This window comes from Halichoeres trimaculatus, unplaced genomic scaffold (assembly GCF_033239565.1).
Source record: "Halichoeres trimaculatus isolate MK-OKI-2021-1 unplaced genomic scaffold, fHalTri1.1 fHalTri1_scaffold_3, whole genome shotgun sequence".
In the NCBI taxonomy this organism is placed as follows: domain Eukaryota; kingdom Metazoa; phylum Chordata; class Actinopteri; order Labriformes; family Labridae; genus Halichoeres; species Halichoeres trimaculatus.
Window position 1 is genome coordinate 19,402,884 of NW_027437181.1, and position 21,286 is coordinate 19,424,169.

The 21,286-nt window shown below is 40.5% G+C and overlaps 1 protein-coding gene across 3 annotated transcripts in view; it reads right to left on the reverse strand.

Annotated features, from left to right (window-relative positions):
* Positions 1-21,286, reverse strand: part of zfhx3b (zinc finger homeobox 3b) — a 333,079-nt gene that overhangs the window by 133,408 nt on the left and 178,385 nt on the right. For all 3 annotated transcript variants that reach the window (XM_074666024.1, XM_074666027.1, XM_074666028.1), the window contains one exon: positions 11,555-11,929. The gene's annotated coding sequence lies outside the window, so the exon portion shown is untranslated. The remainder of the gene's footprint in view (positions 1-11,554; positions 11,930-21,286) is intronic.

A 21,286-nucleotide genomic window follows, 5' to 3' on the forward strand; every position in this document is an offset into this window, starting at 1 on the left:
GGCGACCACGCTTTATTTTACTCTATCTTTTCCGACCAAAGTTTGTCATTTTGTTGATGTCAGGGCAGCACGCGTTGCTTTTTCTACTGTTAGTGTAGAGTCTTACGATAGATCAACTTATTGAAATACATAACTGAGTTACGGCTGCTGTGGAGACTAAAGAGAAGTGGTTATATAGTAAACAAGTAATTACGCAAATAACTTCTTGTTGGTAACCAGCAAAAAAAGGGCATAACGTACCATGTAACAGCTTTATATATTTACATGTATGTTAAACTGAACTGTAAACGCAACATGAGACCTGCCACCGTGGAGTGGTGTAATCCGGGATGACCACAGTTTATCACAAGTGCAGTAGCGCCCTTATATTATAAAGATAACGATGTTTAGGCATTGAAAATAAATATTTGAAGCACTGGGAGAACTTAAATTTATTTGAGGAATAAGTTCACTTTTAAATAGTTGTGTTGAGTGGCTCATTTTACACATTCATAAAGTTTACGTGAACCATCCTCTTAACCGTATTTAAGGAAATTTGTGCAAATTCAGTTCATTTTGTATAGAAACATGACGTATATGGTAATAGTCTTGATGCTAAGGCACGACGAGTTTACTTTGATACTGCTTAGAGCAGTGACACAAATCAGAAATCAGTTTGTTTGCATATAATTTGAATAGAGCTACTCGTATTTATATTCACAACTACATTTAAAATAAACGTGCATTTCAGATTTTAAAAATGTGTACTTTATCTGAGATTATGACGGACAGCATATGACAGACGAGTCGTTTTTACTGTAGTATCAGCTTCAAATATCAACCAGTGTTTACAGTCAATCAAATAATTTTGATAATATTATTAAAATATTAAATAAACTTTAAGTTTTTGATGATATAAAGGTATTTACTGCAGCAGCTTTAATATTTTGACAGTTTAATTTGAAAGCTGCTTTGTGTTAGGACACAGCACAAAGCCTGTCCAGCTCATTTTAAGTAAGTGTAGGTTATATATGAGAGTGACAATTTATTGATATTTTATTTCATGTGTCGTTCATCTCAGGAATTATGAAATGATTTTTATACCCAGCATACACAGCGACAGACTGTTAGTTGGAATACAGAGGCATGATGGGGAAGCAGGTTATCGTGACATCTATTACGAAACTGGTGGAACACGTTGTCAATTCATGTAGGTTCTCTGAAATAACAATAATCATAATAAGAGTGTAAATGTGGGACAGAGTTGAAGGGGGCGTTTGGTCAGCTCAGCTCCGGCCTGCATGTTTGAGAGATTTTCTGATAGAAGGAAAGGACCAATGATGGTCACTGCCTCATCTGCCTTTAGATGTGTTTCGTGATAAGGAATTTCTCAATGTCTCTCAGATCAATACGGACAGAAAAATGTTGAGCTTCTCTCGTTTGTTTTTTTCTTAATAATCCCCCCGTGAAGCACGTCGCCTCTGTTACTGATGTCCTCTCGTTTTCCTCCGAATGAAAAGACAGTACTGCCAAAAGAAGACAAGGGGAAAAAAATCAACCTTAGAGTCTCTCGGTGCTCTTTGTTATGATAATTTTATTGTTGATTCTCGGAGGAAACGGACAATCCCGCAGTCTCAGTGTGGACACTCTGTGCAAACAGTTCCAGATAGAGTCCTGCTCCACTGGATCTCTGTGTTCAGCTTTCACTGATCACATGTGTGCTGTGTTTACTGAAACAAGCCGGGTTTGATAGTCTGCAGCCGTACACTGAATTCCGATACAAGGTAGATAGCTGGGTTTTTACCCATAATGGACATATATGAGTTAAAACATTGTCCACACATGCTATGGAGCTCAGAGCAACTATTTTACATTTCTGCATAACAGATAAGTCAGATCTGGGAGGATAAATCGGCCTGAGATATTTATTTTTCAGACGTGTGTTGGATAGAAAAGCACGGCACAGTTCAATCTGATGCCTGTTTTTATTTTCCAGGATGCCACACATCTGATACGTTAAATCTCCTTTCGTGGTGTTTTAATGGCGCACATGGCAGATGAAATATATAGGCTATATTTTATATTTTCTAAAGGCCTTTGACTTAAAGGTTAGAGAGGTTATGGAAGCCCCATGGGACGCTGCGTTTCAGATCCAATCGCATATATACTTTAGACGAGCCTATGAAAATCAAACTTCTCACCTTGTTGCCTATATGACCAAGCCCAAGCTCCCCCTCTCCCTCTTCCTCACTCTCTCTAGTTCTCATTCCCCCTCTCTCTCCTGAGCTAAAATATATGGAACTGGAGCTCGGCTTTCCTCACCACTTGCCGTAGAGAAGCAGAGGCTGTCTGATACATGCATTTTGAAAGTAATGTAGCATCTCCAGTTCAGCATGCCCCTCTCAGAGAAAACGCAAGTAAACTGCACTGCCCTGTCGTGCAGCTAACATTTTTTTCAGTGTGAGAGGCAAGACTGCAGGAATCTCGAGGATTTGTGCGCGTGTGCTCTCCCGGGAAGAAGAGATAGTAAAAATGAATAGGTTGAAAATAGCGTGCGAGAGGAGTTAAAGGGGCTGCGAGATAATAAAAGAGTCGGGTGTAATTTGAGGCTTGTTGAAGGCAGCTTTGAGCCAGTCAGTCGCCTAAAGCCTAACAATGCAAAGTGAAGTTTACAAATGTATGCAGAGGCCTGATTGACATGGCTCCATCAGTGAGCATATAGTGCGGGCTAAATCAAAAGAGGAGCAGCCACACGGCGGCCCTGATGCTTTTAGGGCCCGTGCATCAGTGAAAAGGGAAAAGGGGGGAACTGACAGGGTCTGAAGCTTTTGTGTTAGCAGCGTTCAATTGCGCCTCTCTGTGGGAAGGATAACTGTCCACGTGCCAGCCTCAATAGGCACACATCGATGAGTGGCATTGCAAATTCAACACAACCTGTGGCTATGACAGCCCGTGGATATGACAAAGAAAGGCAGAGGAACTTAAAATGCTAAATGCTCCGTAGATGTGAGCCACATGAAAGCACTTGACCATCACCACAACTGCAAGGAACAAAACCGAGTATTCAGCTCGGCAATCGATTCTAACGTGCAATCACCGTCACCGTGTGAGGGGGACTCTTCATTCTCAGACTTACCAACGTCTGTTTTGATGCATACATTAAATTAAAATAAATTAAGTTATTCCATTTACGCGTCTAACTTTGGGTCCACATGTCCACGCGCCTTTACGCATGCATGCGCCCCCTGGGACAAAGCACAAAAGCGACAGAGGAACTTGACTGAGGTGAAAGTGCTCAAAGATGAATGCCCCGACCGAGAAAGTCTTAAAACTTCATAAAAGAGACAATAAGCAGTAGATAAAGGGAGATATCTGCTTATATGAGGCCTAAGTAACAAAGAGCGCGTCATTCAGACGTCCAATTAGTGTAAACAGAGAAAAAGTGGCATCATATTTTTAAGGAAGCTAGTACATGTCAGGTCATGCTTTGATAGCTCAACTCCTGACTGTAGATAAAGTGGATAAGAAGATTTCGATGGGACACAAACACAACAGGACAAAACTAACAAAAAATAACTGATTTAAAAAAAATAGTGTCCTAATTATCAAACTGATACTAATGTTACCGTTGTAATTAGGTCAATAAAAAATATGATTAATTTCAATATACAATGTATGAATCCTGTGGCCGAGTAGCTGTATCCAAAGTTGTCATAAAAGGCAATTCCTCCCGAAGTCACACTACAACACTTCCTTTTTTTGCAAACAGAAACGAAACGGTGCGTAAATCTGCCTAACGTTACTGAGGTTAATGGCATTGATATTGATTTGATTTAAGTATTTCTTACTTTTATTTTTTTAATGATAATTTGAATTTTAAAAAGAGATTTTATTGGTTAATATTTGTCTGTTTACGATGCTGATCTAACTTAAAGATACAAGTCTTCGCTACTCCCTCTACATCAGAGCTCAGCTGAGGGCTGCTGTCCGGCTCTCCTGTGTGCAGGGTGGAGAGGGCAGCGCAGCCAGGTGCAATGGGAGCGCCCTCTTATGTTCAGCCTGACCACTGGGATCAAGCAGCGCATCAACTCTGTTACAGGAGCCAAGCGCCTGCGGACCAGCTGCTCCCTGCTAAAGCGCACATTCGCCTTTTTGTCCAGAAGTATATACCAGACAGCACCGCGTTGGAATCAGAGAAATTAACACGGTCAGGTTGTTGTGTTGTCAATGGAGATGTAAGCTGTCTACGGTGGGAAGCATAAATGGTTGTAGTGAATTTTTTACCAAATGGGGTTAATTTTATCCATCCAACATCAGTGCTTAGATCGTCCAAATCCCCATGGAACAGACTTCCTTAACTGTTGAGGGTGACAGGCAATAAAAGAGCACCACTTTAACTTGAACTTGGCTTTAATAAACGGGGCATCCCTCAACAACAACAACAACAACAACAAACAGGGATATACAAATCAAGCCCACGTTTAGAAATTGAATGGTTTTTTTTTTAATCAAAATTCAGTTTTAGGATTTCTTGTCATTGTCGGTGACTCCAGATGTAGCAGGTCTTACACCTGGGTGATATTCCACCTTGGTGCTTGAAGCTCGTGTATCTGCTGAAAGGAATGCACATCTTCTTTCACATTTTTTATATTTCTTATAATTCCGTTTTCAAAGCTATATGTTCGAATATAACAAAATACAACTCGCCTATGTCTCTGTAGTTCAGTGTCATAGCTGGCTAACGGAGCATGATCTCGAAATGGAACATCTCAAACTGTGTGTGTGTGTGTGTGTGTGTGTGTGTGTGTGTGTGTGTGTGTGTGTGTGTGTGTGTGTGTGTGTGTGTGTGTGTGTGTGTGACCTTCCGTATTAAAACTAAAATGTAAGTTTTTAACACCAATGTGTGATGTTTTACAGTCGTGCGCTCTCATTTATAAGGCAGTATGTTTAAATAAATTTATTTAAAGATAATTTATCACAAAGAAACTGCTCCACCCTTGATCACAGGTGCATATCTGTCCTTAGTATTTCACAGGATTTTCGTGTGTGTTTCTTCTGGTTGATTTTTTCTTCAATGCTTTGACGCACGTGTGTCACTGGATTTTTACTTGTTTTTACTTTTGTTTTTAACTTCCCAAACGTTCTGTATGTCTTTTTATGTTTCTTTTTTTGCCATACCATTATCAAACTGTTGTCTTTATGAATTTGGTGTCAATTTCAATTTTATTTCTTGACCTCTATCAGTGCTGGGAAATAAATATTAAAATGTCTCTGAACAAACTCTTACGTTTCAGCTGCCCGTTTTTTAAACACATCTTTAACATTTCATCTGAGATTTAAATATTTCTAAAGCAAACGTGAAATTGTGTTTTTAACATCATGTGCAAACCAGCTTTATGCAGGAGCAAAGCTGACTTCACATATCAGGGTGCATTTGAGAAAGAAAAAAAAAAGAAGCAGGACCTGTTTTCTGTTGCAGCTGGTGTGATTTTAATTTTTTGGAAAGAAAAAAAAACGCATGGCCGTCTGGTCAGTCTGCCTCATTTCCATGAGAAACAGAAGCATATCAATTTCTCTCTGTGTCCATTTACTCGTCCTGCCACCACTACCTTATTAATGACCCTATGCATTATTCAGAAACTGTTTTGATGTTTGCATTTGACAAAAAATAATCGCATTAACACACAATCGCAACCAATCCATCTAAAGTAAAAGTACTTTTTAGCAAAACATTTTTAGGAATTAAATTTCAGATATCTCTGATTTTTGGTTTCATTGTTCAAAATATTTGATCCCATCCACGACGACGATGTAGAATAAATGAACCCAAACCAGACGCACACACTACGCGATGGACCCCCCTCCAATAAATAAATAAATTATGGAGCATATCTATCTGTCTCACTCCCTCCTACTTGTATGCGCGCGCGCGCGCGTTTGTATGCGTGTGCATCCCTGCACGTGAGCAGGCGCGTGTCTGTGTTTGGGATGACACGCACCTTATTGTCAAACGAAAAAATAAAAGTTTTATTTATTTATTTATTTACTAAATAATTATTAGAATCATCATCATAATTGTAATAAAACGATATCACATGTTTATGTGCCATCATCAAACTGATTAAATACCAACACGCACACACACACACACACACACACACACACACACACACACACACACACACACACACACACACACACACACACACACACACAGACCAACAAATCTATGTGAGCCTGCCAAGCCTCAGTCCTGCTTCATCACACCTCACCACCTTCAAGCTCAAAATACATGTTTGCAAGAAAATAATTTCAAGAGGCTTTATTTTTAATTTGTTGTGCCAAATTCCAAAGGATAACCTTTTCTGTTTGTGGATTTTTCATTTTTGTCAGATTCAAAAGAAGCTGCTAACACTCCATGCTTTTTTTTTTTGTCACATCTGAGTTACTAGTGCATGAAAATTGAAATTCTAAACAGACAGAGGCAGAGTAAAAACATTTTAAAATGCACAACAAATAATAAATAAATGGACAACAAAAATGGTAATATTTAACCAAAGTACATGAGTAGATTGCTGCTTTTACCTAGAAATGTAAAATTTCTTAATTATTTGAGCCGATAAACATCCTACACTGAGGCAGAGAGCAAGCCTCCTAAAAATGCACATCTGATGTCTGGGCTATAGTGAATAATGGAGAAATCCTCGGAGCTGCTGTCACAGGCTGTGGCTGAGAGACAGGCGGGACTCGTGGGGTTTTACACACTTTGGAAAGGCTCACTGAAACAGAGGGAACCCAAATCAGAGCCATATGACCACTGCAGGCAACAGCAACACAAGCTAGTGGTAAACCGACCCAAACAGAACAGGGGAGGATCACAGATCCTCACAACGCCCAGCTTATTCTAATGCCACTGCCTGTTCGCTGCATTTGCAGTCGAACAGAACAAACTGAAAAGAAAAAAAAGTAATTTTCCTTGATGCAGAGAAGAGCCCTGAAACAACACGGCAAGATGAAAGATGACAGGTGGAAGCGACACAGAAGGGAAAAAAACACATCTAGGATTTATTGCCAGGGGGTCACATCCAAACCCTGCATCTCACACAACCTCTGGATGCTTGAACATCATACATCTAGTGTGTGTGGCCAGGGCCAAACAACACAGTTGTAATTCATAGAAGAAAATCATAAAGAAATTTTCTATAGCATAGTTCTGTACAGAAAATTCAAAGCAGGTCTCAGGAAAGCGGTTTAAAAAATCCCATGAACAGTTTTATGGCAAAGCAACCACATTTTTAAGGTAACAGATGCACCAAAAAACACACTAAAACAGCTGATAGGTGCACAAAAAAGTCAGCCGTGATGAGTTTTAAATTGAAATTAGGGCTTTATATAAAGAAAACAGTGATGCAGATGGCATATGACAAAAGTAGTCAAGTGCACTAACAGAAATGACATACTGCCATTTTTTTTAGTGGACTTTTAGTGTCACTGACCCAGTTGCAGCACACATTTACGCACTAACAACCATACATACAGTGGTGCTGCTGTTCAGACATGTAAAAGCAGCCAGTGCAGACATCGATTGAATCATGCTAAATTTTACATGCATGGAAATCAACAACTCATATCACACCACTTCACACAACACCCTGCTTGTGGAGTCTCAACAAGAGTCATATGACTGTGTAAGAGCCTCTTGGACCACATGCAGGTTTGTGCAAGTATTTTTAGACTGTCAAAGTAAAAGTAGAAAGAATGACGGAAATGTAGCTCTATTAAAACTTTTCTCCGAGGTAGGTGATACTTCCCAGTTTAACTGTAAGGGTGAGAGTGGGGGTTAGGGTCACAGAGCTCTGCCTGTCTTTCACTTGGTGTGGCCTCTATGACTAAAATACTTCCATGTAGGTGCCCCCTTCTCTTTGTAGTCTTAAGAGGCAATAAAACCAAGTGATTAGTGGAGCTGTTACCTTTTTTTAGGTGCTAGCTTGTTAACAGAGTTAAAGTGACAGTGTTTACTTTTGCATGACAGACGCACCACAGGAGGGTTGAGCTAAGACCCTTAAACCCAGAGCCCTTCACCTGTCCATCTCCACATGTGACATGTTACCACTGCGTGTGTTTATGTGTCTTGTAAAAACCCATAATCTTTCTAAAGCACAAGTGGAGGTTTTCTGCTTGGGCCGAGTGCCATCGAGCTGGCATCAGATGTGTGGAAAACATTCAAGGCTGACACCTGTATCGCTGCTACCTGCACGCCCGGCTCACATGGCCTGCTTTTCCTGCCAACATTGCTTTTGTGCAATGAATTTAAGCACATGTGAAAAAGTTGGCTGTCCTCATTCCTGTGGCAGAAATACAATCCTTCATCTCATTCAAGCATATACTGTACGTTGTGTTTAGCTCAACATGCAGACTGACTGTCTGTCTTTTGTTTTCTACTGAGACACAAGAGGTGTAACCACTCACAAAGGCATGACTGGTATCATGTCTGGGTAATTATGAAGACTGTAATACAACTTCTAGCTTAGCATCATAAGAGCTTATTAATAATATGCAATGTGCAAATCACAACCTTATACCACGGCAGCTGAATCTAATCCAGTTGAACAAGTTGTTTTGCTGCTGTTGAGGGCAAAAAGATATCAACATGAAAAACTGACTTTGAATTCCAAAAGGTCACATAGTCCCTGTGGTCAAATGACAGACAGAGATGTGATGTTTTCTCTCATAGCTTAGAGGTTAAAATGTGTGCATCAGATCACAGGGACACATTAACTCACTCTGAGGCAGCTTGGGAATTAATCTGGAATCATCATGTTGCTCTCTTGAACATAAATTGTAATTGAATTTTTGTGATGAATTTGTGGGTTAAGTTTGTCAGGGCTTGAATATCTGTTTGAATATCAGTTTTTTCAATTTTTTCACATTGCAAGACAATCTTTGCTGAGATAGGCTTTCTCAAATCCAACCAAAAACACACAGCAGATTTTTGCACAGTGTAATAGTGTTAAACAAATATATATCTTCAGTCTTAAAGGAAAGGAACATGATTTATTTCTACTACGGCATGTTTACTTTGAATATAATTCTACATTTTCTTTTGTTTGTAGTGTCTGAAGATTGTGTTTTCATTTGGGGAGTAAACCAAACACATGACCCATGATGTACAATGTTGATTCTCAGATTTGGTTTTGTATTCACAAGGATGTCCTGAATTATCTGGCTTTTATCCTTGGACAGAATTGGTGTCTGGTGCATGTTTAATTCAGACATTTTTATATATCAATTACTGACAATAAGGACTCTCAAATGTGTTATAAACTATTATTAGCAAAGGCACAACAGACATATATGACCACACCCATAATGGCAAGGTGCTAAATGCTGAAACAGCCCTATTAAGCCAACTTGTTTTTCCAATATGCACTTAGAAGCATTCATGGCAGTATGCACACTTTTTTCTGTGTGAGCTAAAGCACCTGAGCCGCTCACTGATAAAGTAGAACTGTGAGATGTTTTGGCAGAGCTTTCTGTTAAAACATTCGCTTGAGATATAAAGCATCAAAGAAGAATGATAACCTGTGTTTTGTGTATTTTTTGATCTAATATATTTGAATAGGTGTAAATGCATTTCCTCAGGAAGAAAAAAGGGGGTGAGACGGAGAAACTGGTCTGAATGTGCTCTGTTTAGAATTGTAAATGTATTGCATAGGCCCTGCTGTCCAATTACATATATCTTTCATGTATGAAATCATGCATGTCTTTTGCTCCAAAAGGGGGAGGGTTGGCACAAAAGGAGCAACCCCGACTGCAGCAGAACAGTGTGCAGCCCACATGAAAAATAAGGTCTAGTGTCGGAGCCCTGGAGCTCTAGGCAAGGAATGCAGCTCCATCAGCACACAGGCCAGGGAGGGGAGCTGCTTTCCACCAGACTGGAGTCTCCTGCTGTATTCTTGTTGTCTTTTTGTGAGGCAGATGACCCTGTGGGTCCTGAATCCGACTTTACACAAAATACATTTCAGATCACGTCCTTAATTAGCTCCACAACGACAAATATTGTTTTCTTGCTCTTTCAAGTGTTTTATTTTTCCCAATACTAAAAATAATCTCTAAAGATGCAGGATAAAGAAAGAGACAGTTGTTTATTTATTTATTTTCTCTTCTTTCATGCTCATTTTCAAAACAATGACTTGCTGCTGGGTGCTAAATTTCGGTGACCCAAATTTTGTAAAATGACTTTGAACTTTTCAAACAGAGCTGTTTGGATCCCTAACGACATAACTCATCAGTATAACTCATTTTGTACATCCTGCTGCGCTCACTGTCATTTTCTATCACTATAAATTCATTTCATTGTTGAATGTCTTAGTCTTTTTAATTAGAACTGCATTCAGAAAAAATAACCCAACTTAATTCTTTGTAGCACAAAAGCTAAATTTAGCAGTTTTACCTTTTGTGTTGGAAGAAGTGTTTTGTTATACAGTTAATCTCACTTTCTTTATATCAGGGGATATTTGATTCCAAGGAACTGACTGATGAAAATAAAGATTCTCTTATCAAGTCGAATAATTTAATACAGTCCAGATAACCTGGGATCAAGTCTTAATCACTGACTGAAAATGTGCCGTCAATCTTCTGCTGAACAACTAGGGAGCCAGACCTTAATATAGCTAAAAGAGTGACACCGAGTGAAATCAATTTCAAAGTCACTCTGAATGGAAATATTCATTTTACGAGAATGTGCTATGAAGCCAAAAAAAACTCATGAAGGCATGAGAAATGTTGAAAAATGGCACATTTCTGCTAAATACGGAGCCAAACACATACTGTATCTTTTCTTACACACATCACACATCACACACATAAACACACAAAATATAATATGCTACACTCATCTGTAACCACACACGCGCACACACACACTCCACCAGTGGTGACATTTTATCAGCAAGAAAATCACTTTTGTCCCGTTGGAACATTAAAAGACACCCACATCTGGGAACATTCACAGGTCCCATTACTGACAGCATTACAGATAACTGTTATGGAAATGGAACAGCGGGGCGTATACGTTAGACGAGTTACTCCATCCAACCATAAGTAAAATGCATTTTTGTATTGATACGTGAGTTTCTTTTTTTGTTTGAATATGTTTGTCCGCAGGTTTACTTGTGTGTACAGCAAACGTTCACATTCTGACAGCAGCTTATGAGAACATGCTCATGTATCTATGAGCCACACATGCAATGCCGTGTCACATTTCCAGCACATTCACTCCAGCTCTGGCCAGTCACAGGCCAAATCTGCAAAGAGGACAGTGAAGAAGCTAAGGCGAGCGTCTATCAACCAAACAACCAGAACGTATTCAGAGCCTCTAATCCAAGGGGAACAAACAGGTGAGCAGACCATGAAAGCGGGGCATTTATCAGCCACCTTTCCTTTACACAAACTGTGAAGGCGAGCTAACTGTGTGAGGGGACACAGACTGGGGACAAGTTAGCTTCAAAGCCCTGAGGAAGTTAAAGGGCTTAGGGCTCGGACAGCAGGAGCATGGGGGACTTCACAGCCTTACCTGATGGGGTTTTTGGTCTGAGTTGCCACCACACGGAAGCCTCTCTGACTGTGTTTTCTTTTCAAGTGTCTGTTTGAAGTCAGCAGGCAGAAAGGTCACGCCCTCTTGGTCACAGCAGGTTCGTTGAAGCGATGGAGGATGGCCAGCGGCTATTGCTAACGTGTACCCTTTCGCCCTTCTCCTTTGTATACATAAAATGATAATAGTAATAATAAAGGAGGGTGTAAAGCTATTGATGCAGCGCCTGGGCACTGGGCAAGTTTTGGTGATATACTCCTAGAATTCCAGGTATTTCCAGGGTTTTCCAAAGCTATATGGGTTGGGATTTAGGGACTCCCAGGTCACAAGAGGAACAAATCAGGATGAAGCCATCACCTGAAAGAAGACACAAAAGAACAAAGACAAAGTCAGAAAAAATGTTTTGAGCATTGTGCACCTCACCCCTGGCATCTGAGCACATAATTAACGTCCTTTAGGAGAGGCAAACTGGAGCTGTATGATAGCATCAAGACTTCAGAGTTAATCAGCTATTTTCAGGGCCAACAAAATTAATCTCTAATTATTTTGATGGTGCAACAGCAAGGAAAGCTTCTTACAACTTTGAGATTGCATTTAATGACTGTAAGTAATTTTGACTCTCATACGACTGACGACTTTTAAAATGAGACAGGAAAAAAAAGATTTCTGGAGAAACTTAATTTCACCATCACCAGAACAAGACATAGCCTTGTAATAGCATATATAATTGCCTGTTCTGCACAGGATCTCCTGTACATGACAACAAAGTCACATAGACTATACATATTTATTCAACTGTCAATTCCAGCGATGAAAAAACCACATGTAAAAAAAGACTTTGAATTCCACATGGGCCCGGTTTGTGAAGCCGGGTAAATATACTTGTCATATGTTCCAATAGTTCCACTGCGACAGAGTTTTAGTTAGGGAATACAGGCAGGAGAGGCAGACAGTTTGAGATAACTGAATAGTTCTTTTGAAGCCACTTCCATTTGGAAACCTTGTGCGATTATTTTTACCTCTGTGGTTAGACTTGAGTTAAAGCCCATGCTTAATTGTTCCCAAGAGTTCTTATTGCGGTGCTGATAAGGAGCTGGGGGAGCAATGTTTAAAACTGCAACAAAAATAACTAGACTCCTGCTCATTGGCCACAGGTCTGATAGAGTGACAACAGAGGATACATGCAACAAAAAGAAGACGGATAGGTAAAAAAGGAAAAAGACAGACAGGTGCAGAGGTATCAGAAGGGTATGATGAGTTTGCATCTGGGTCATTTTATCAGTGTGTCTTGTTATTTATTCAATGTGTGCTCAGCATTGCAGAGTCACTTCACTTCTGTTTAAAACACATCAATATGAATTATCATCCTTTTAAGCAACCTTAAATGAAGAGTATACAGTTCATCACTTTCCAATCAATACGTAAATTATTTTTACGACAGCATGTTGTCAGCAGTTATAGTAGACAGAAAGCAGTGCTCTTAATGTTGTCTTTCTTCCCCTCTGTCTCCCTCTCCATCCAAGGCCATGACTTCCCAGTTTGTCAGGGCGACCTGTGGGAGTGTGTGTCGGATCAATAGCCCACCCACAGCAGAGCCGCGGGCCATCCCTGACCTGAGCTATTGATTAGGCCTGGCTCAGCTGCCAATAGCAATGTACTGGATGTGACACTGGGCTAAGACAGGAGCTGAGGAAGGGGGATTGTGGATTGCCAGTGGCAGCCCCACAGCACACCGCAGATAAAAGTCAATTCCACTTAACCAAATCACTGACAACTAAATAGTTAGCAGACGGAGGAATGCCAAGAGTCTCTGATGGCAGCAGCTGGAGGACTTTAGGGATTTCATAGCCCCTGACCTGGAACGCAACAGGCCACGAGTGCAACACTATGACATAGGCAGACTGCTATACGTGTAGGCAATATGACTTCTCCCTGCACATCTCTGTGTTTGTCTTTTGAACTGAACACTTCTCCTGCGGCAGGTCACATCTGTATGACAAATGGATTGGGGCTACCTGCTACGGTGGCTATCAAGAGGCGATAGCCACCCATAGCTAAGCCCAAACACAGACACTGATTATACAGACCCATCCTGCCTGCTGCTTTAGACTGTCTTGACTTCAGCTTCATGTTCATAATTATTAAAGTTGTCATTGCCAAAAATAGTCTCATTTTGTTCCATTATCATTCTCTGCAAGCTGATGTAAACTTTGGTGCTGTGAATCTGTCTGTCTCTAGCCATCCCATTTTTTTCTGTCTGTCTCCACATTTTTCTGGCCCTCCAGTTGAAGCAGGTGATTAGCAACAAATGTTCTTGGTCCTGCTCAAAGTTTTATCTTCTTTTTAAATTATTGTATATTCTTAACCCAAGCTGGGTTTCTTTGATTATTATTTATCATACTAAAAAGAGGTGTATGATTTGATTTATGACCATGATTTTTGTTCCCCTGATTTATTAAATACTATATAAATATTCCACAACTATTTTAACAATATATCCATACCTATCCCTAATAATAAGATATTTCACATAAGTTCTGGGGTGAAATGTGGAAAATACCACTTCTAGTAAAGGAGAAGTGGTGTAGGAATACTACTTTATTCCTAAGCTTGAAATTTCATCCTGCTGTTTTTAAAGGCAATGATAAGTCTAAAAGCGTACTGTCTCCTGTGCTTACACACAGATGTAATGCGGTCCCACTGAAGTTGTCAGACTCCTTTCGATCCATCTTGCTACCAGTCATTACCAGTCCATATAAGAGTAGTTTACATGTCACTTTACCGCTCCTTTGCCTTGTGAATGTAATTCTGTGACCACTGCCTCTTGTGCATTCAGCACCTATCTATAGCTCCATATCTCTCCCTGTAATTGCTGAGTGACAGAAAGGCAATACTGACCACTTCATTATAGGACAGCCCCACTGACTGGACATCGGCCTCTTGGCTCCAGGTCACTGTGGCCACACTGACCTTATCTGGCTGGGTCGTCAGGGGTCAGTCGTCCAGAATTTATAAGGACTTTACCAGAGTTGCTGAGGGTGCCATGCAGCAAGGTCGCCTGACCCCGCCAAACTACTTATATCAGCTATTGATTGCAGTTTGTCTACTTCAGTTGAAGACAGACTAATCTCCCAACACTGGAGTCTTCAGGGTAAAGCTTCAGTGTAAAGTTAAGTATTGGAAGCATTAAGAGTGATGGTAGGCCAGTGAATACTGGTGACTGGAAGAGGGGCACAACATGAGTTAAGGGGCTTTGGGCTTTAAAAACAATATGTGTAAGAGCAGTTGAGATGTTGTTAGAGGACTGAAAGAAGACCAGCTACTCAAACCTAGAAAAGGATCAATTCTAAGAGTCACTGGGGGAACAGAGCTCTGTACATGACGACACTATGGAATTATTGCATAAAAGAGTTGTAGTGAGATACATTGAACTGCAGTCCTTTTTTTCACATAAACCAGAGTCCATGGATCCAGTTCTTGTGGTCTTCTTAAAAGATGGACAAATTACTTTTTTCTTTACTCATAAAATCAACATATTCCATTTTCCTGTTACCTCAAACCTTTTGTTTAAATATATTTGTTTGCTCCCAAGACGACTGAGTCCATTTACTTCTATTTATTCCCTCAAAAATGCATGAATTCAGCTGCAAAACAATCCGTTAAGGGTCTGTCTGCAAAGCATCTTTAGCTACACGTAAGGATAAAGATATGTGTGATTGTCAGTCTTCACCTCCGTGTGTGTGTGTGTGTGTGTGTGTGTGTGTGTGTGTGTGTGTGTGTGTGTGTGTGTGTGTGTGTGTGTGTGTGTGTGTGTGTGTGTGTGTGTGTGTGTGTGTGTGTGTGTGTGTCTGCACCAGCCTGCATCAGTGTAAGACCCTTTATGTACATACTAAAGCATCCCTGATGCTCGTTAGATCTCGTCTCTCGGCAGCTGCTTGGCACCGTTCATATTAAATCACAATAATGGCAGATGAGCTCTCGCGCTGCGGAGACAAGCATGTGTTTGAAACTGCACTTTATTACACTTTGTTCCTTTAATCACAAAAACTACGCCAAAAGATAACCCGGTTTTTAAAAATCCCAGATAAACAGCAACGATTGCATCTTTAAATAATAAATGATCCGCTGCCTCTTACAGGCGGGAATATAACTGAAAATAATTGAAGACAACAATGTCCTATAAGAACAGCGCTCCAGCAGTGCTGATTCAGAATCCCCCATAACTTCAAACACTCAGTCATAAAGTATGGATAATCCGTGAGAGAGAGACATGCGTCTGTTTACAATTTCCTTCTAATTAAGGCTACACGATGGGGTCTACCTTTGCTAAAGTTGATATGTGTTTGTTAGACTTCCTGAGAAACTGTACCACTGGCAAATTAGGGTTGGAATACAAAACGAAACAAACAATAACACTCTAATATGATCTGCAGTCAAGAAATAAATATTTCACTATCTGTCGACATTTGACACACTTTCAGCTAAGAACAAAGGATCCCTAAACAACAAAATTGCCCAAACTTGGTCTTGAAACTATAACCTTTTTGACCCCGAAATAATTCAAAATATAAAGTAGCACTTCTACTTCACCACTGAGTACTATCTATGAAATTAGGGAGTCTAAGGACACACTGTTACTTTTGTCCTACCATTGGAGGGATCAGATCAAGAAGTTAAGAAAGACAATAAACTCTCTACCAAACACTGATTGTCCCCTGAATGGAGCCTCAGTGAATAAGTGGTCTTATACGCATGTTCATAATCATTGAGATGATAGCGCACTTCATAATTTTCCTGTATGAGTCCAGTGATATGGAGAATGAAAACTCAGGTAAGCACCATGCCTATGAAGGTGATGTTTCCCATCTTCCCTCCATGAGCCACGCTGGCTCTTTGCTGTGTGTCTAAGAGGGATAACGCGGTGCTTGATGATTAATCACTGGACATAATAAAGCTTCTCACCAGGAGCACACAGTCCAGCTGATTCTATGATATGATTGGGGCCGATTAGAAAAGAGAAATAATCATTCCTTACAGTGCATTCATAGAAGACTCTAATGATATCTTCTGATTGGAGCTTGCAGAGAAGATAATAAGGGGCCGTCTTCAGAATGGACTCTGAGATTATTTCTTTAACTTCATGAAATGGGACCACAGGCCTGGATGCTGCAGATTTGAGGATTAAGATAAGCTGACCTTTCACATTATGTTGCCATGTATAAAAGATGAAGTTTACAGTCCCTCATCACATTAGACCTTATCAATGGTTGGAGCCTCTGTGAAGCCCCTTTGAACATCACAATGGTTTTTCAGGCTTGTATACAACAGGCCTCTACCCCCTAGTGTGGGATTACTGTGCTTGTGTGTCTGGGTGTGTGTTCTGAAAGGATGTGTTGTGGACGTGCATGCTCGCTTGTTTGAACAAAGCACTTATTCTTTGTTGAAACTTTATTCTTCCTTCCTCAAATTCATGGTCGTTTGGGACAAAAAAAACAACACTGGTAGGTAGAATATTTAATCCCTCAATTTAACCATTTTGGCAGCAATGATTTAGAAGCACTCGATTACTAGCACACAATCAGTGAGTGTCAAGCTTTTTTACTCTCAGACAACAGTCTCCATGTAGTTGGGACAGGTCGCTCTGCCCTGTGAGTGAGACACTCAGCAAGAGGAGAAAAACACAGACTGTTTCATTTTCAGTTCTCCAAAATATCATCATCATAAGTCTGGTATTGAATCTTAACATCTAAGATTTTCTATGAAAAATAAGAAAAAAACTGTCAAACAGAAGGCGAAATGTCACTTGTTTCAAATGCAAACCAGCATGTTTAAAACATTTTCTCAGATCAAGTGATATGATGTTGAAACTAGAGGAGTGATAAACCTGTCACTTACAGATACTGTCACTCGTTCCAATCTGAAAACAAGTGAAACTATATTTGAAACAAGTCAAACGATATAACCCTGATGGCAGTTTTATTTTCTCTTGTTTTGGCGTAGAAAACACTAAATTGAGATAAAAACTTTAAATTTTGCAAAATTGGGGGGGTTCATGAACGGTGAGTGACACTTTGGGATCATAAGAGAAGCAAACTCTCTCTGCTGGGCTGAGCTGAAGAGCTATAGGCTCTTAAAGGCATCAGACTACTGGCCAACAACTCCAGGCGTCTTTGATGTGGGAGGCATTGCTTACCCCTATAACTTACAGCCCAGCTCTGCAGGGACTTATTTTTATAACCTCTATTATTTTCTATCATAAATATTCAAATCCAGATCTTAAATCCAGAGCTTAGTGAGGAGAATAGCCAAAAACAACATGCAGCTCTTCAGCTTCCCCCAGCTCTCGCTCTTCTATAGAAAATCATTATGAAGATTAATACAGAAATCAAACAGAATGCTGAGACGAGAGTGGAGGACGCCGCAAAAATAATGCACTCATACAAAAGACTCGGGATGGAATTTTTTGGTCAAGGATCTTTGGCTGTTTTGTTCTTTATTTGTTTGAGCATTTTGACACATTCCGCATTTCCTCCTTTCGGCTGTGAATTAATATTTGCAGCTTGAATATTAATCCTGATTCAGTGGTGGATTAGTTTGCTATTGTCCCCCTCTGTGCTGAGCCCTAAATAGAGGCGCTGACATGGAGAGGAAATCTATACCTCTCTGCCCTGCAAACAAAGACCTCTGCACCCAGAGATAACACATGTCCCTGCAACACAGACCCCCTGACTCTCCCCACACACTGCATCCTCCATCTCTCTCCTTTTCCTCTCCCCCAACCCTCAACATCCCCCCCACCCACCCACCCAAAAAAAAAAAAAACTTTGCCATGCTAGATTTGCAAGCCAATTGTGCCCTTAAACCGCGCCTCTTCCTCAGCTTATAGCATGCATTTTCCAGAGTTTATCAAAGAATACAATGGGGTTATGCTTTCACCATTATTCTCCAGGCAAGAACAGTAATTTAAATGCACCAGTACTACTGAGGCAGGGCGCAGCCCTGCTGTCTCACTATGGAACAGAGAGAGATGAAAATGCGTTACAAAAAACGCACTGCATTACTTTGTTGACCTTTCCTGTTCTCATAGTTTACAAACAGCTGTGAAGCTCCTTCCTCTGGGCTCTTTGTACATCAGAGACGAGGACTGATGGAGGCACGCCATGCTTAAATGAAGGGCTTTTTCTAACTTGCCTCCGTTGTGGCTCACAAACACAACCTAACAAACACACATTTACTTTATCTCTGCCGCCAAAGCAGCTGCCAAAGTGAGGCAGGAAATACATAGTGAAACAGATATGATGGAATTCTTTCATGTAAGTATATATTTTAACAGGCAGCCTGCTCAACAACAACAAAATATATATATATATATAAACATATGCACACATCAGTATAGCCACCCACACACAGGAAGAAGTTTAATTTTCTCTTCCATCCTAATGGCACCATTTCAAGTCTGTTTTCATAGTAATTGAAGTTAAAGTAGCTCTACTGGTTTGATGCAATGTCGACATCAGTTCATCTCAGACTCCTGTAGAAAAGGAGCTGCAAACGGCCGTCCTCCATGACACTAATCAGCACATATCTGCAAGCTCATAGTCAGATACTATATCAGCACACACACATATGCACACGCACACTTGTGTTTTATCACAGTATTGTGAAAGCAAATAGGAACATTGAGTACTGGGCCTCAGATGGTGCTTTTACACATTGACCTGAGGCTGAACGCCAGGTGGATATTAACATGGAGCTGAGAGGAGGAGGAGGAGGAAGATGCAAGGGACAGGGGATGAGGAGGAAGAAATTAGCGCAAACACATGCATGGGGTAAAAGAAAGGAAGTAAGGGGGAATGGAAGGACAGAGAGTTGGAAACACAGTAAAAAGGGACTATTAGGTGTACCATAGAGGAGACAGACTGAACAGGCCAGACTGATGAGACCGGGCAGCCATAGTGATGCCATTATGTTAGTAATCAATCCATTGGTGTCTGCGTGTCTGGGTGGGCAGATACTCACAGTCTGGAAGGGGTTAATGGGAAATCAATGAGAGGGATGTGCTTATGAGCGGGACATGGGCAAAGGGGGATATAAGGGGAAGAGAGTGAGGAGGGATAGAGAGGCGGGAAGGGGGAGATAGGAACATTGTTTCCTGTGATAGCAGCAGACTTCCCAGATGTTATCTGTCATTCAAAGCAGCACTCTGGTGACCAGATGTTTAGGCTCAACGTGCTGGAGTGGGTACACATTCTACTGGGGGATCAATATAGGTCAAGTGCATGATAATATGTATCACAAGTCTGTTCACACAGACTCTGATGCCTTTGTAGCACAGGGCAGCACAAAAATATGCTTTATGTAGAAAAATCTGGTGATAGACTTGTTTATTTCACAGAGATATTTATATTTGGTACTGTTTTCTCATTAATATGGATCGTATGTCTGGCCTGCATCAGTGATATCTCTGTCTAAAGCCCATTACTGGAAACAAAGGGGAGCGCTGATTTGGAAAGAAAGGTAAAATAAATACAGTGAAAATCAGCCAGAGTAGTTTTCTATAAGGCCTGGAGGCATTTGGGGAGGTGGGTGGGGGGTTGGAAAAGGGGAACCAAGAGCAGGTCCCAGTGCAGTGAGGCTCTTTGTAGTTTGAGCAGTCTGAACTAGCCAGAGGCTTACTGCTCTAACCCCTCACACTCACAGAGACTGTTTGGGGAAATTACACCACAGAGTAATAATTAATCAAGTAAACGCTGAACTGCTTTGATTTGGATTACATTAACATATTATCAATAATGTATTAATCAAATACAAATAAACACCTTCGCATAATGGCATACTTAACTAACTGCAATTTCACACTTGGTGGAAAAGTTGTGCTCCTTGAAGCAGTAAGGAAAAACCACAGGAAACTAAACTGGAAACGCCGAGTTTTTGTGGTCTTGAATGCAACACCTTGTAGCACTTAACTGTCTCTGTTCATCAACTCCCTTCTTCATCACTACACAGCTTATTTCAAGTGCTTCTACCAAGAGGCAGAAAATTATGAATTCATCTATTTATGCTTAACAAAGCGAGAATGCATCATGCAGAAAAATAAACACACCACTGATGAGGCACGGAAAAACACAATGCAAGTAATTTGTGCAAAGCTACTCCAGGTTTGATTCCAAAGGCAGCTAAGTGGATTGAGGAAAAAGAGTTAGTCACTTTTATCATTTTTGCAGAGGAGTCGAATCAGCTCTGCTTTTGTATTTTCACTTAAATTCATGTTCTGTTTTTCTCCGATAAGTTGTGTTGTTTAAAAGCATCCGTTTCTCGCCGAACGCTTTGTTCATTGGGGGGAACTTCATGCCCAGGGATTTTCTAAACACAATTCATCAAAGTGGAACGGCAGCCTTTTTTTTCTGCATTCCTAATCCTTTTTGCTGCAGATGAGAGATTTGCTGTTCAGACTCATTAAGATTAAAGCATTTTGCCAGAGTTATTTAAGAATGCAAAGTTCCATGTGAGACCTCTCAGAGTTCAGAACAGAAGAAAATCCTATCGACACGCTCGGTGCACTGGGGGCTGATCTTTGCCAATATTTCTATATTTGGTGTCAGTGATTGAGTGATAGCATGTGAAGGTTTTTTTTTCTGCTGCATTATGGCTTAGACTAACAATGACTTTTCTTTTCTTTTCTTTTCTTAACAACAGTATGAGGTTATAGGTGTG